This window comes from Rhipicephalus sanguineus, chromosome 6 (genome assembly GCF_013339695.2).
Source record: "Rhipicephalus sanguineus isolate Rsan-2018 chromosome 6, BIME_Rsan_1.4, whole genome shotgun sequence".
Lineage (NCBI taxonomy): Eukaryota > Metazoa > Arthropoda > Arachnida > Ixodida > Ixodidae > Rhipicephalus > Rhipicephalus sanguineus.
The window spans coordinates 135,853,241-135,870,580 of NC_051181.1; the positions used below are offsets into that span (position 1 = coordinate 135,853,241).

At 44.6% G+C, this 17,340-nt stretch overlaps 1 protein-coding gene across 4 annotated transcripts in view; it reads right to left on the reverse strand.

Annotated features, from left to right (window-relative positions):
- Positions 1 to 15,350, reverse strand: part of LOC119397576 (relaxin receptor 1) — a 142,266-nt gene extending 126,916 nt beyond the window's left edge. For all 4 annotated transcript variants that reach the window (XR_007416599.1, XM_049417125.1, XM_049417124.1 and 1 more), the window contains exon 1: positions 15,137 to 15,350. The gene's annotated coding sequence lies outside the window, so the exon portion shown is untranslated. The remainder of the gene's footprint in view (positions 1 to 15,136) is intronic.
- Positions 15,351 to 17,340: the final 1,990 nt, after the last annotated feature.

Genomic DNA, 17,340 nt, shown 5'->3' on the forward strand with positions numbered 1-17,340 from the left:
TTCGCATCTCTCTCTCTCTCTCTCTCCCACTTTCACTCTGTCTCAAAAGGTCGACCTAACGCGTGACCTGCGCTCAGGTGACCAAACCTAGTGTGCTCGGTTTCAGGTAACCTCCAACATACACAATCAAGTTCAAATTTGACTTCATTATTTTTCCAAATACATTTGGAATGGTTTTCAGGGCTAAAAGCTGCGGTCAGCAGCTTGAAAGATGCCCGGAAAACAAGAAAAAAGAACGCAAGGCAGGGCTTGACCTCACGGCACACGTGGCGCCCGATCTCAGTGTGTATTCAGTGTCAAACGTTTATGGACCACGACACAAAGGAAAAAGTTGAATGTTCCCGCTGCTAGGTTCGGGAGGCAGCCTTGACTTTAGATTTCCAGCCGATTCTAAAACTCCGAACATGTACTCTGCAGTTAAACCGAATAAAGTCACAAACTGATGGAAAATTGAAGGTTTTCTTTACCTAGTAGTCTCAGCTTTTGACGTCGTGTACGGGCTAAATCATGCACAGAAACATGCCACTAGGTAAAAGAGCATTGAAATAACAGGTCATCTGCGGAACGTATACGAAACACATGACCGAGCCGTTTGCGAACAACTCCATGCAAGTCTATTTAAAGCGAGATTTGGTTTCGGAACCAATCCCGGTTTTCGTGACCGTGGCTGACACTCCTAGATGCTGCGTTGTCTTGCCTGCTAGATGCTGCTAGAAGCATCTCATCTCGTATTGCCAAACAGGTCACACTGCTGTCAGCCCAGCCTTGCTAGCTTTATGGAAAGAGACTTCCGGGTGGGCACTTCCCGCAATACGTTTCCTTTCCATTTCCTCTTCCGGCCTACCAAATTCAGTTCTTTCTCGTATAGACTTCACTTCCTGTTGTAGGCACCTTGCAACTGCAAGATGGCGCTATGACGCTTTCATTTATCGCGACAAGGTCACCCACTGCAGCCGCTACAGGAATGCGAGGAAAATGAGATGGTATTCCACGAGTCCTCACGGATGGAAACCCGACATTGAAACCTGCGTTATAAGAGTCGTACCTGCAACTGCTCGAGATCGCCGCGTTTTGTCGCTACGAAAATGGCCGCTAAAAATAAGGTTACCTCTGATGTAAATGCTGGAGTCAAAATTGCGCTGATATGACACAAACTGAAGGCAGTGGAAGCAAAAGTACGTGCAATCTTGAACATTGAAAACGCTGCATTTCAATCCGCGAGGACTCTACCTATGCGACCTATGCTTCATCGATCACCTAATTGTTACACCGCGAGTAGAGCTGCAATGGGGGCTAGTTGGTATGACTTACTGTTCGTACTGCCAAGCACTGACGAAAGGACGAGATGAAAACAGACACACACGCAGGGTAATGCGCGTACGAGCAACTGAATTATTGCCGTCCTAGACACCTCCTTATGTATAGAACGAGAAATGATCGAGGCTTTTCATATGCATACCATCAAAGGCTGCATCAGATCGCCTTCGATCACACTATCTCGAAAATAAATTTAATTTGTAAAGGCAGCTATGATACCATGGACATAATTGCTCGGCAAGTGTTTATTATGGACGATGACGTGTTTAACTGACATGTAACGTGTGCTTTTAGGGTGTGCTGCTCCTTTGTTTGTTTGTTTTTCTTCATTCGTCTTTCTGTTCTGTTATTTTCTTGTCGTACATAAGGAAGCGTTTTGTACAGGAATAAATCCCTCGTTAGTACGAGCTTCACCCTGTGTGTGTGTCTATTTTCTTCAGGTCCTCTCGTCAGTTCTTAGCAGCGCGAACATTATGAAGTTACACCACAACCATGCTCAAGCTTATCGGCGTTCACGCATTTTTCTTTGGACCGTAACCGCGCCCAAGTCACGCGGAATGATGCGCCTTGGGAAAACTTCAGGCACCGGATACCCTCGCTTCACGCTGAGCGATATGAGACGTCTGTGTCACGACGAAAGTTCATCACGTTCATCTAATTTTCCTTCCGCCGTCAGCTATAAGTCGTGTGTTCTGGCACTGCTGTCAACTCTAGAAAGCTTCAGCGCAAGGTGCCTATAGCCAGAGTCCGTCCGATGGCTTCGCGAACTAAGAGCTCCGAGACAAATTGGGTTAGAAACAATCGTCGGCATCGTGGACGTCATACCGCGTCACAGAAAGTTATCACAGAAAGAGGGCTGAGCAGGCCCAGGAAGTGGCATGGCGTTGTGCGTGTCCGAGCGGTTGATAGAAGGCGTATATGCGAAGGTGTTTCACTATATGTATATTTCAGCGCTACGCGTTGTATCAGTTGTAATTTATTAGTACATTTATCGTATTTCTTACAACGTGTGACCATGTACAACGAGCTGTTGTACATGTTTTCGTTTAGGAGCAGCATGCGCTGAGTGTTGACATGCTAGTGTCGAGGTGGATAACACTAAAATTTACCATGATATGATCGAGTTATTGGGCCATTTTGTTTGATTTCATGTTAATGGCTTGTGCTCCCAACTAGGTTTGTTTTTTCAAGCCTCCAGAAGCCTATAAAACCTTTTCGCGATCTTTATTATCAGAAGCGAATGCGCGTGGTTATTTCTCTTTAATTATCGCCTTCAAACGCCTTAAAAAAGGCTAGTTCATACTCATTTACCACTTATATGTATACCTACGAATGATCATTGTTACATGTATCAAACATAAACGACCCCGAGTTAACATTACCAACGGATAATTTCGGGTTGTTACACTGCGTGCACAACAGAACGCGCAGCTCCCTACATCTACTCAGATTACTCATTTCACACTAGCGCTACAAAACAAGGATCGGAAGCACGTCTTGATAATCAGGAACTATACGACGCCTTAGAGGTAGGTTGTGCCTTTTCACAAGTTTTATCGTTCGTTTCTCAGCGCCTCGTTAATCTTGCCTGCTCATCGTACCTACTGCGGCACTAAGCATACGAAGCCACTGTACCCGCCAACGGTGCAGACTACTGCGCACCTGCGCTCATTCTTTGTGATGTCCTTCTTTGAGACAATGTGCTCCACTGGCTACGCCAGTGGAGCACATTGTCTCTGGGTGTTGTATTCCAGTCTTTTGCAGTCTTCACAAAGAAGGAGCGCAGGTGCGCAGTAGTCTGCACCGTTGGCGGGTACACTGGCTTCGTATGCTTAGTGCTGCAGGAGGGACGATGAGCAGGCAAGATTAACGAGGTGCTGAGAGAGGAACGATAAAACTTGTGAAAAGGCACAACCTAACTGTAAGGCGTCTTATAGTTCCAGGTTGTCAAGACGTGCTTCCGATCCTAGTTTTGTAGCGCTAGTGTCAAATGAGTAATCTGAGTAGGTGTAGGGAGCTGCGCTCTATTGTACTGCTTCAAGGTCTTTAGAAAGGTTATATTGATGTGGGTCCCGAGCCGAGCACGCGTATGCTTTTTAATGCTGTTCAGATCGAAGAATTTGAAAAAAAAATAATGGCTGCACCTGTTCAATCGAATATTTACACACGCAATATTTATGTTGCTATGCCTGCACGTCGCTTTTTACACTTTATATAATGATGAAATTATGGGGAGCTAGATTACCGGAACATAAATGTAGCAAGCGCGCCGATAACTTCGTGGCAGTGGCGTCAGCTAGTTCGCTCCTAAAACTTTTCTCGAAACAAAAATGCGACATGCGTAGATACATCTATTATTTCCAGGAAGCACTCTACGACGAAGATGGGGCTTTGAAAAATTAAGTTTTACGCTTAAACTCTCGTATATCTATGAAAACGTGCCGCTGTCAGAAAATCCGATAAAATACTCTGACACGTGCTACAGAAGCTGAGCGAAAACAATAAAGCTTTTGTTTTTTTCTTCACTTATCGGCACGTTCCTCGCGGTCGATTTGTTTGCTGTCGTAAATCTTAAGTTTCGGGCGAAAAAAGCTTTTAACGAAATTGCTCGGCCCCGGCGTACGCTTTTGCAGCGACCAGGCAGTAAACATGATTTACTGCGATGTTCTAGAAAAAACAAAATGGCTGTTTTGTCATCTTTTTTATTTTTATTTTTTCGAAATTTCACGCTATATAAATAAGTCAGTTATCGGGGATCATTTTTTTATCGAAGATTGCACGTGAATATGCACCTTTCACCTGCGTGTAAGCATCGAGTACCGTAACCTTGTTTCATATTATGTTATTGCGTTGATATTTCCGGTGGGGGCTTCTTTTATAGTGCAGTAATAATCAACGTTGCTGTCGTATATTTAGGAGAGTAAAACAAAAATGTTCCTTAGACAGTAATAGACAAATTTTCGATCAATAATGCACTATTCAGCTAACAACACTTGAAGCCCGGAAACCCTGTTGCCTAAGACAAACCTTATCAAACACATTTGCAGTGGCTTAGCTCGGCTATGCCAGGATATACGTAGCTTTAGCAAAGGTTCAGCTGATTATTCTTATCTTTACAGAATGTCTAGGATTATTAGCCTTCTTCTGTTCATTCTTCGTACGATGAACCGCTAATTGCCAGGCAACTACTTCGCGATCCGATGAGATAAGCTTCTCGGCTCTTCTGCGCCGTTGAGCAGCATTTACGCTCTCCTTCTTCATGGCGTTACCCACCTGCAAACTCCAGTCAGAGGCGCTATCACGCGGCTCCAGCGCTGTGTCAGACGGCGACTGCACATCGAAGGCGAATAGCTGCGCGCGCGCTGGCGCCAGTGTATCTACCTTGGCTACGACGTCACTCCTCTCGAATGCGCAGACCAGCAGCGGCGAGTCGCGCGCTGCGGTGGCGGAGAGCGCGTGAGATCGCGGTGGCGGAGAGAGCGGGGTGGCGGAGAGCGCGGAGAGCGGTGAGCCAGCTGTGTGACGTCACTGAACCTTGCGCATGCGCAGCACGGCTCATGAGGATCCACTCGAAATCGGCTCCGGCTAGGCAAGTGTAGCTAACGCTACAAAAACAAACGGCTTATAGCAAAACTTACTCGGCACCGTGTCTTAGATAGGTGCTCGCTGCCATACGCATGTTACCTTACAGCCATACTTCTTTACTATCGTCGCAAGGTACTTCTTTGCTGTCAAGAGAACTCCTAAAGTTTCAGTGCTTATTTTTCATAGCTGCGTAGTTGACACCTATCCAGCATGAAAAGGTCGACGATCCCTTATACAATGTGTCATTTTTCTTTACTTGCAACAAATAAACCTTAGTTAAAAAACTTTTCGGCTAATGGTTACGTTGAAAGTTGAAGAAAATCATCAATCTCTTTTTACGCTCTGTCACACTTCAAAATGAGCGTAGATGCCGAAATAACTTTGCCAAGTTATTCGTTCAGTTGACCTTAACTACGCACGCGGCTAACACTGCATGCTTCGCCCCTCCCCAGGTTTCACGTTAGTGGAGCCGAAACATTTGCCAAGTTTCGTTGCTTCAAAAGATTTTTTTTTTTTGCTATCCACGTTTCCTTCGCGCTTTCTTTCTCTGCACCCACTTCTTGTCCTTACTGTTTCCCGTGCCCCCTCATTTTTCATCCCGCCTCAAAGGACTGGAATAACGTTCCCACCAACGCCATGCTTCAGTCTCAGCCAACCCACTTAAAATGTATCACTGCACAGCGTAGCAGCAAGTAAAGCGTGCAGACGTGGACGCAAGACGAGAAAAAACAAACGCACACACCGACTATCAACAGAAAGGTCCCCGCTGTGGCGAAAAAAAAGACAGATATAAAACTTATCTGCGCATGCTCAGTAATGGTAGCGCCGCCTGTCAATCTGGCCATCTTGAGCGTCTACGCTAGAGATAGCTGCTTAAGCGTCTGGGAACCATGATTTTTATTATTTAATTTAATCGCGATTTGTCGCTCACGGGTTTTTCGCTCCGCCGATTTTTGCTCACAACCAACGCCGCCGATTCCGACGCCGACGCCAGAATTTCTGCGACACTGCCTTTTTATAACTATCGCTTTAAAACAAACACGTACAAACTACATTTTCGGCAAAAACGTGGCAGCCTTCTCGGAATGAGGGATTCAACACATTCACTTCAAGATAACAGGCGCTTAGCTACGACTATACGGAACAATTAGACAGCTAGGCCGGCGTTCAGACACGTTTTCACAAACCCAACCCCTCCGCCCCTCGTCTTTTCATCCTTTCAGGAAACCGGCATTGCCTTCGCTCAAAGACGTCTTGATGTTATGGGCCGCGCTTCAGTCCGGCTTGTATGCGAATGCAGATTGATGCAACACTCTCATAACTCACGCTGTTTCTCCCTTTTCCGTAGCGACACTGCCAAAAAACACCCACACATTCTGACTTGTCAAGATCCGGCACCTTTGTTCGCAGGTACGGCTTCACCCCTTTCTGGAGGCGATTCCACGGAAATATTCACGCTTTCTCCCATTACCCTGTGTTACGTCACTATTAAGCTACAGCGGGAAGTCGTAAACGTCGCCCACGCTGCCGTCGCACTTCCATCAGTTTTTCGTTGCTTGTTCCGCCCACTCACTACCGTCTTTTACCGATTGAGCCCAGAGAGCGCTTAACGCAAGCACAAAAGACGAGCGCACCTCCTACGTGACCTACGTCTCTGCATTGTCTTGGTCACGTGATTTTAATCTCTTTGGCTTCCGGCTATACCTGCGCTCGGAGCGCCGTTGTTCTTCGCAATGCGACACTCGGGAACACGGAGTGAACGAATGCGTAAAAGTGGCGCTAAATGAACGAATGTGTAAAAGTGGGACAGCCCTCCCCGCTGAACTGACACAGACGAGAGGTTCCGGGGCAGAAGGGCAACTAACTTTATCGAACGGAACGACTTGTTCTGATAGAGACAATAATGGGACGTCACATGGGGCCGAGTGCGACTTTCAGAATCGCCATACTGTTTGGTAACACGAAACGTCACACAAAAGCTCGCGCCACGGCACCCGCATTTCTTTTTCACTGCCGATGCAAAGGCGCACGGTGCGAGGGGGTTGCGTGCAGATCTTGGATGAGCAAGCTGAATGGCCCGTTCGGTTTTGAGCTCACGATGTGTCACGTGTCAGGTTGTCAGGTTGTCAGGTGGGACGTCTGATCAATGCTTTGGATATCTTAGAACGATACAAAGTTAATGAACGGCTATGTTTACGTGATTACGCTGTCCAACAACACGCACTCCCCGAGTATTAGTGCTCAAGCACATCGATGTTTCGGTAAAGCGAATTAATTCCTATAGAAACGTTTGGCTTATTACTCGCGCTGAAAATCAATGAACTGTCTGCCACGTAATCTTTTACTATATGATTCGCCCATAGAATTCTGTTTAATCAATCTCAGTGCTGCGAAGACATTCATAGCCATTTCGAATTCTGCCGAGTCATCTTCATTTTTGTAATCATTCGCTCCACGTAATCAAATGAATTCGTTCGTATTTACTGATCAGCCCCTTAACACACTCATTCAAATGCCACTCGCCCCCTCTATTCTCATTTCGTACCTTACAACCTAATCATCCATTTATGGTTCCTGCAATTAAATCATTATGCCCGCCTACCAAAAATTACAGCTACTATTATTTACTTGCCCTAACCATATAACTACCTATTCGACATCACTCATCCGTAGGTTTCTATTTCATCTAGTTATCTTAGTACTTAACTACCCTTCTTTATTTAATTATGACTATCACGACTACTATTACTTGTGTGTTCCGGTTATTATCACATGATAGCCAGATACACTTCAGTACCACCCACATCTACAATACAAGGCTAGCAAAAATGATTCATTCGTTTTCAAAAGGCTGTTTTTTTTTTCAAAAATATTACACGTATGCACATGAAAGATATATGAAAAGAACCACAAACTCACCAAGTTTATAGACCCTCTAGAAATGATCAGTATATAGCCATTTGGTGACACGACACACGCACAGAAGATAATCGAGCCCACTTCATACATTTTGTAGCATAGTCCTGTCAACTGTCTGCACTACAGCGATGATGCGTTCTTTGAGTTCGATTAAGGATGATGATAGTGGCGCTGCCACCCGGAATACACAATACAAATATGGTGACATTGTGATTCTTTTCATATGTATTTCATGTGTGTACGTGTAATACTTTTGAAAATACAGCCTTTACAAAACGGATGAATCATTTAGGCTAGCCCTGTATATGTCCTATATTCTGTCTCTGCTAGAGACAACGCAAAACTCAAACACGGTCAACATATTTCGTTCACAACGACGCTTGTGATGCTTGGACATTGAAAGCTCAAACTCATATCAAGGCAATCAGTAACGACAGTCTGACGCGCGTCCCAAGAATCGAAAGGGTCTCGCCCATTTCGCGTCCGTAGTAATCCTTCCGTGAATCTTCCATTCACACGTCGGATGCGAACATGACAGAGAGGCGCATCTCCCATAGCTGGTTCTGTGTTCCGATTGGCCGACGCGACGCCCATATGCGTCGTTCAAAACATGTCCTAGCAGTTCAGAAAGAGTTATTTTGTGAAATGTATAAGGCGCGATGGCAGGATGTCACAGTTATTTGTGCTTTCACAGTTCAGTTTACAGCTTTGACATCCGCCGCACCATCGCGCTACGGTATTCTTCTACATTTACTATATGCACCTCTCTGTTTACCTTCCTCATAGATAGATAGATAGATAGATAGATAGATAGATAGATAGATAGATAGATAGATAGATAGATAGATAGATAGATAGATAGATAGATAGATAGATAGATAGATAGACAGACAGACAGACAGACAGACAGACAGACAGACAGACAGACAGACAGATAGATAGATAGATTAGATAATAGATAGATAGATAGATAGATAGATAGATAGATAGATAGATAGATAGATAGATAGATAGATAGATAGATAGATAGATAGATAGATAGATAGATAGATAGATAGATAGATAGATAGATAGATAGATAGATAGATAGATAGATAGATAGATAGATAGATAGATAGATAGATAGATAGATAGATAGAATGTTCACCATTCCTTTCCAGTTAGCACGACTATACGTTTACCACTGCGGCAGTTGCGGCGATGCAAACAGTCATTCGTAGTCGAGGCTTCGCGCTTAATATTTGTCAGGCTATCATTTACCTGTCACACGGGGTTATGTTGGGAAACCATGCGGCTGGTGCCGACGCGTGTATGTCTTCATGCGTGAAGCTCGCTGGGAGCCATCACACACAGGCCTGTGTTAGCGAGGACGAGGAAACGTGTTACGCGCTTCCCTTCACTGCCTAACACGGTTGGCGTAAGTCTCCAAACAGTTAGGCTCTAGCTCTGTAGCGCTAAGGCGTACCGGAGAAACGTTACCGTTTAGTTAGTAACGCCGCGCTTAACATGAATGAGTCAGCATCATAGTGAGAGTATTGTAGATTGTATGAGCGGAAAACAGCAAAAATATAAGGAAAGAACTTGGCACTTCTTTCCTTCTATTCCTGCTGTAATCCGCTCATACAATCTACAATATGTTGCACCAACTGGCCCAGCACACCACCTTATTGAACTTCATAATGAAAGTAGTTCGGAGCGTGACAAATAGCGTCTGGTTTAGAACGTTAATACAGAACTAAGACCAGGGGCGTAGCCAGAAATTTTTTTCGGGAGGGGTTCAACCATACTTTATGTATGTTCGTACGTGCGTTTGTATGTGTGCGTGCCTATATACGCAAGCAAAACTGAAAAATTTCGGGGGGGGGGGGGGTTTGAACCCCCCCAACCCCCCCCTTGGCTACGCCCTTGACTAAGACAGTAGGAGTGTCAGGCTTAACGAGATTTTTTTCTTTGAAGCCTCAGTCATAAGACTCTATTGTAAGCTTTCAGTAAAAGTGAGCAAGTGACGCTACTCACAGCACCGTAGACGCTTGAGTCTCTCTTATTTGATAATTTCTTTTTTCTTTTTTTGGTTTAACGCCCCAAAACCACGACATGATTATGAGAGACGCCGTAGTGGAGGGCTCTGGAAATTTCGACCGCCTGGGGTTCTTTAACGTGCACCTAAATCTAAGTACACGCACCTCAAGCATTTTCGCCTCCATCGAAAATGCGGCGCCGCGGCCGGGATTCGACGGCCTGCGGGTCAGCAGTCGAGCACAATGACCACTAGACCACCGTGGCGGGTCACTGCTAATTTCACTGCTATGCATGCTTACATATTGGCGGGTTGTTGAAGTGTCAGGCTGCAACGTGGCATGTCTTTCGAACTTATAGTACTGAAGCGCAGTTAGGCTGAACTGACTTTAGCACAGAGGAAAAGATTTTTTTTTTTTCTAGAGCACAGGGCTCCGTGTTTTCGGATCCGATAAGCTCCGACTTTAACAGGGCATTTTCAACGTTCAAATGGCATTTTCAAAGCTGAAAATCGTCACTCGAAAGGGGCGCACTTCCATCAGTGGCAGCAACCTCGTAAAGTATGCTTGCATCTATTACAACAAGCTTTAAAGGGTACTGACACCATTTTTCGAAGGTGAGTTTACTCTGCCATACAAATCTCTGTATGCAGAGACGGCTCTGAGCAAGTGTGAAGGTCGGTAAATGCTGATAAGATACTTTATTTTGATATTAAAGTCACTTTTTCCATGGCGCACCTACCGACATCGACACTAGGTTGACATCAAGCTACAGTACAAATTCTGGTGACTTCACGCAGCAGTCTGGCTAGTTGTGATGACGTTACTACCAAAACTTCCAAGATGGCCGCTTGTGCGTCACCAACGGGGCCACCATAGGCGTGCGCAGGGGGGGGGGGGGGCAAGGGGGGCGAGAAGGGGGGGCGCAAAGTCAGCCCTATACATTGTAGGGGGGGCGAGAAGAGGGGCGCAAAGGCAGCCGCACACATTGACATAATAGGGAGGGGGGGCGCTGCGACAAACCTTCGCCCCCCCTGAAGGGGAACCCTGCGCACGCTTATGGGGGCCACGGTGCGGAGCGGCCGTGGAAACGTCACTATATATTGTGCGAGCACGTGACGAGAAGCTCATACCGTGTTGTGACGTCAGGGTACAGTAGGAACCGAAACTAGTTTTTAAAAACATACTGTTGTTACTTTTTCAGGGCGCACTCGCGCTTAGCACTACCTTTTCTAGGCTCTTGAGGGCTTGGCCTTTCATTTGATGCAAAAAAACGACAACTGAAAATATTCGTGTCAGTACCCCTTTAAGATTGTAATACGAAGAAACGTATAGGGCTCTTGTATTCAAGTATTTGTGTTTGTATGTATATGTGTTAGCGCGTTCAGACCTTCCATACACCTAAAATACACTCAGTGGGTTCACATTTTTTCGTGTTCAGATATCATTTCATCTAAGATTTCGAAATATTGAGAATAATAATAATAATGGGTCCTTCATGTTTCATCAAGGATATGAGGGAGGCTGGGAGAAAAAATCACAGCATATCCACGGAGTGAATGATGATGAGTGGGCGAAGCTGCGGAGGTTCATCGGTAAACCGTGAATCTTCCGTGAATTCTGCCCAGTACATCATCATCGACGTGAGATCGGGCGCGTTTATACTAAAGGTTCGATGAGTTATGACGACTTGCAGCTCACTTTAATTTTACATGTACGCTGTGAATTTTCATTGTTTAGAAAACCATTGCTTTAGAAAACATCTGGCGTCTTTCGTTAAGCAGCTGGCGTCTTTTCGTTTCGCTTTAGAAACATCTGGCGTTCTTTCGTTTTGCTTTTACAAAACATCTGGCGTCTTTCGTTGGTTTATTTCATCAATCAACCGCGTTTTGAACAAAATTTTTATTGTTTAATCACGCACAGGAGAAATCTCACCAGGCAATACCTTGGAGGTAAAGAATGGCTGCTAATGGGAATGAGAGACAGAAGAAGTCGGCTTTTAGCTAACGCTGCGAATTTTTTATTGTTCAACAACGCACAGGAAAAATCTCCCACCGGCACCACCTTGGAGGTCAAAGCGTAAGACTGGTTACGCACTACGACTACGACTACGAGGGACGAACGGGTGCCGCCTTAAGGAGCTTCGCCCCTAAAAGCTGAGAAGCAGCTTGACTAGCTCCTGCTCACAGTTGATGTGCACAGCAGTGCACATCAACAGCATTATTAACGGGCTAAATGAACAGGAAGTGAGAAAAAAATAAAAGGATGAAAAACAGGATTACCAGCAACAACGCAACGCATTTTCATTGGAAATAAAATCAATAAAAATACATTGCAACAACTTATAATGCAAAATTAAACACCGAATTCCGGAGAATTGGAGATTTACGAGAAATAAACTCCGACAAACGCCGAATTTCTAGAAAAACAAAGTCTGAAAATACGGAGCCCTAAGCATACATTCTAGACCAGCAGTATAATACGGGATGTTTTACAGTATGTTTCATAGCTGACCGACGCTGGTGTTCGCATGTAATCTAGCAATCCAGATGATGTTTAAGGAACAAGTTTGCCGTGCATAAAGAAAAAGAAAAGATTGACAGCTTCGCCGTGCGTTCACGCACTTGCACCTCGAAGTGATAATTTGAAACTTTGTTTCGCCTCGGGAGGTACTTAAACTGATAGCGACGAAGACATAGTCTAAAAAAACGAGGGGCTGAATTCACAAAGCTATTTGCTTGTAAGTTTACTAAATAATTTTTTCGTTGCCTAGTCGCCTTGGCTCACGGAGGAAGAAAGGATTCTTGCTCCGTGCCTTGGCTAATTCATGCAGGGTCAATATTGATTGGGTTTCGTTTTTGACAATACTTTTAACAAAAGTTATGTATTTAATGAGACAAACATTAACGTATATAGGCGCCAATTGTAAGTACAGGACAATCCATTCCGTTCCATGTCCTGTCTGAAAAAAAAATGTTACGTTGTCCCTTTGAAGAACATCTGTCGGTTCAAATGACAACAACAAAAAAAGTTAATCGCCACAACTAAGTGAGGAACGCAAAATGTAATTTTTTTCTCAAATTCCCAGTCGCCTCACCATGTTGGTTTTTCCAGGAACAGTGAGCGCACGGATTGGTTCGATATAATGGCGAACAGATAAGGGCGAACAAAAAAATAATTCGTACAAACTTTATACGACAAAGGTCGCTGAACTATTTTAATCACCCTCTTTTGTTATATCCACCGCTTAGTTGGACATCAAAAATCAATTTCAGTGACGTTAAATTGTTGTTTTCATTAATCTTTTCCAGCCTTAATAAAAGAAATGGGGCAAACGAGATTTTCTGAGTGCGACACGCTTTAAACTGCATAAAATGTTTAGTGCGTAAACTCCCTTTTGAAATGAAACTTTCGCGCCTTTCATTTTCGTAAAGATAGAAGGTAAGATCAGTGTATATAAAAGGTTTACAACCGACGTAAATGCTTCAGCGAAACGGGAGTGAGGATTATGAAAAAACGAAAAGAAAAAGGAAGGCAGTTAAACCGGTAAGACAACAACACGAAAGCGTTTTGATTGCTTTACAGCGCGTCACGTTTCTTGTACAATCAATCGGACAAAATCGTGAAACGGCGCCCGCTCTTGCGCCATTCGCTGGGCTCCAATTTCAGCGCTTACGCAACATAATTGCACGGGCCTTTTTTTTAACGCGTCGATAAGGAAAAACACCAACGTTTCGTGGCTTTTCTTATTTTACTGTCAAAGTTATATTTAGCTTTTTTTTTTCAATCATAGCATTACAAATACGCGCGGGTAAAGTTATTCAGCTCGCTGAATAAGTTTCTGTTACGAGGGAGCTTGGGAGCTTCCGATTTGGCACAAGAGACGAACCCCGTATTAAATGGATGGCAAGTATGCAAATGTTCACATTCGACAAGTTAACAATGAATTAAAACATAGCTTGTTGTTCTTAGCTAAATTTTTTGCAGCGAGATGAGAAAAAGGTGCTGGCGCCTGAATACGCGTATAGGCACTCGTTGTCTCATAAACATGTAATGGTATACATGTTAACTAATGTCTAATTAGGCGCATACGATCGTTAAGAATTTCGCAATTATATGAAAATACAGGTTACATTAAAGCCGAATCCCTCTGCAAGTTACAACGCTCCAACTATCCATCCATTTCCGCATAAGCAAAGATACGCCTTGCCCGAACGAACAACCCGCTGTATTAACAAGAATATCTACAAGAAAAAACCCAGACAGTTATCACAGGTGGCACCGGGACTTGACTTGTTTTTGTTTTCTTTCTTTTTTGTGGGGGGGGGGTGTTGCACCTACGACAATTGAGTTGCTTCGAGGGAGCTGGAAGGTGGGGAACTTATGCGTTGTGTTTCGACTGTATAGATTTGCTTTGGAGCAGGAGGGGGGGGGGGGAGCGGGAGACAATTTTGGTAGTGGCGATTATCGTGCGTCAGCGTGGGAGAAATTTTGTGTGATGCATTTTTGCGTTTACACGCTTTGCAAGATAGTTTCAATTGCATCCGGTCGTTTTTAAACTTCAACAAGATGAAGCAGATTAGCGAGAACTCAACATTTGTTATCATAATGACTATATAAAAAAAAAAACGAACCGCAAGTTGATCACTGCCGTCAGTCTCTCTTTTTTAACTATTTCCGTTCCTTCCATTAACAGTGTGTCGCTTAAGTACAGGCGAACTAAAATTAATATTTTTTCCCTGCTTCTTATGACGTGGGGAAGTGTCAATGCAGCGACGTGAAAAATAGATATCAATAAACATTATGAAGGCATTGTGAACGTAGTATCGCTTTAGCACGGCATCAAAGAAAATTCGTTTTTAATTTTATCATTCAAAAAACGAATTAACATATTTTTATATCTATATCGATCATTATCTCTTGCAACTGTTGCGGACCTGAAATGCAAATAGTTTAATTTGGACCTATCACATTACTGATAAAGCTAAATTATTCGGGTGAGCCCCACCTAAATAACAGTGTGTATAGTGGCCACAATAAATCAAGGGCTCAAATTATGTATTATTGGCTGGACTGTCTAATTTTTATTTATTTTTCTTCTCGCTTTCGCGTACCGTCATTTAAAATCAATTCAAGTACAAACATCGTATCAGTCTCTCCTGATTTTTTTGTTTCTTTCTTCGAAACCGCAGCGATAGCGTCGACCACATACTTCATGTTCGGATGATACGAGTACAGTGATAATGTTTTAAATTGAATCGCCAAAAATAAATTTGTAAGCAAACGAAGAATCGACTCACTCTTTCTCCCTCGTCGTCTTCCTTCCAGACCAAAAAGGGTCGAAAACGTTCGTCCGCTTTCGGGAGCACAGATAGCGTTGTCACGTCAGCCGCCAAACTGAGTCACACAAAAGTCCAGTCACAACCCAAGTGCTCTGTCATCTCACTGACGGCACCTTGTATCCACTTCGTTTTCTTTTTCTGTTTCACGAATCGCCTATACCAGAACTTTTCGATTCAACAGCTCGACGAAACTCGGGAGAACAAACTTAACCGAACTTTTGCCGTTCAGTAATATTCGCAGAGAGCGCGTCAAAGGAGGAGAAATGTGCCATTTAAACGAAAGTAGCCGTCTAAGAAAGAAAAAGAAACTATTAAGAAAGAAACAATTAGCGATTGAGGTCTTGCGCGAAAGTCGTTCGTGGCGGGACTCTGCGTCCGTACGGTTTTCACAACATCGCGCGCTACCTTGGCGCTGACTGAGTTTCCGAGCCGCGCGCTGGCGGTGTTTGATAGGGAAAGCGCAAAGAAAGGAGCGAAGGGATGTTGGCGGAAGCGCCGCGTGGTAGACGCCAGCGCCCCTAGCGGAGCACCGCTCCAAGCGCTGAGCGGCGCCGACGCTAAAGCACTCGCACGCGACACACATTCGTAATAATAATAATATTTGGGGTTTAACGTCCCAAAACCACCATATGATTATGAGAGACCCCGTAGTGGAGGGCTCCGGAAATTTCGACCACCTGGGGTTCTTAACGTGCCCTAAATCTAAGTACACGGGCCTCAAACATTTTCGCCTCCATGGAAATGCAGCCGCCGCGGCCGGGATTCGATCCCGCGACCTTCGGGTCAGCAGTCGAGCGCCATAACCACTAGACCACCGTGGCGGGGCGCGACACACATTCGTCGGCCGCTGTATCGCGAGAGCAACCTTCGCTGCCGATGAAGACTGCTTCTAGGCTCGCAACACGATAAAAAAAAAAACTTGTGGGATAGATTTGTGTAGATACACACGCATTATCTACAGGACATTAACGGCTTATATAGCCTAGGACATATTTAAAATCAGTTTTCAAGTGCGTGTCGCGGAACTGCACGCGAAACACCCCACCTCACAACGTCATCCGACGTAATCAACGGAAACAGAGTGCAACTCCCTTATGGACTCACGTGGGAGTATAATGGCTGACGTTCTTGCCTCAGCAGTGCATTTTAGGGGGGTCACGTCCATTTACAATATCCCAGAGGGTGTTATACCAGCACCCAGGGAGCCTTCCTTGAAAAGAGTTGTCATCGCGGTGCTCGGTGCACGGTGCACGGTGTACGCGGTTTTTTGTGCTCGCGCAGCCAGCTATGTTTACATGAACATCATTATGGGGCCCGCCTCACTGGGCGCTCTTTGAAACCGAAACTGCGGCTGGACACTACAAAACTGTGTCCAAATAATTAACGGTCGCGCGGTCAGCAAACGAGGTTTCCAGCCGTGACAAGTGGGCCTTCAGCTATACTTATTGCAACAGAAGAAACGGGATGCAAAATTTTTGTGTCGCTACCCATTTAACCTCTTCGCTGCGGAAAAAAATGTCAAGAAAAGCAGATGCAGTTTGCAACATCTTATTCCACATGGTTCCTGCAAAGAAAAAGACATTCCGACGAAAATTTCATTTTTCAAAGGGTAGAAATGGGTGTCCACAAGCGTTGAGCTTAGTTGCAAATACGGCGAAAACACCACCGATAAATGCGGGTTCTGGCTTTTAGTGATTCATATATTTTCCCGAAGACCAATAGTATAACTTCTGTTAACTCAACTTTGTAGGCACAAAAAATTTTAATTGCAGAACTTTCAGCAGTTATGTCTAAGAAACCGCGCGATGCGCCATCTGCCCATCACCGATTTTGTCCTTTTTACACATTAGCTGCTAATCTTGGCTTGTGCTGCTAAGTCTTGGAGTATGGGTTAAAGGACACAGTGACACTCAAGCTTGCCGTTGTGTATTTGCTCAAGAAATCCCACGAACGTGAACGCAGTAGCGAGGAGGTTAAAAGCGTCATAAGCGGCCCCGAATAAAAGATGAAGAAAACCTGTAACACTTCAGGAAACAAAAAAAAAAACGAAAGGAAAGAGGGCGAAGCATGTAGGGAAGGGTCCTTCAGCTCCACTAACGTGAAACCTGGGGAGGGGCGAAGCATGCATTGTGCGCCGGTGTTTTCCACAGCAAAATCACTTT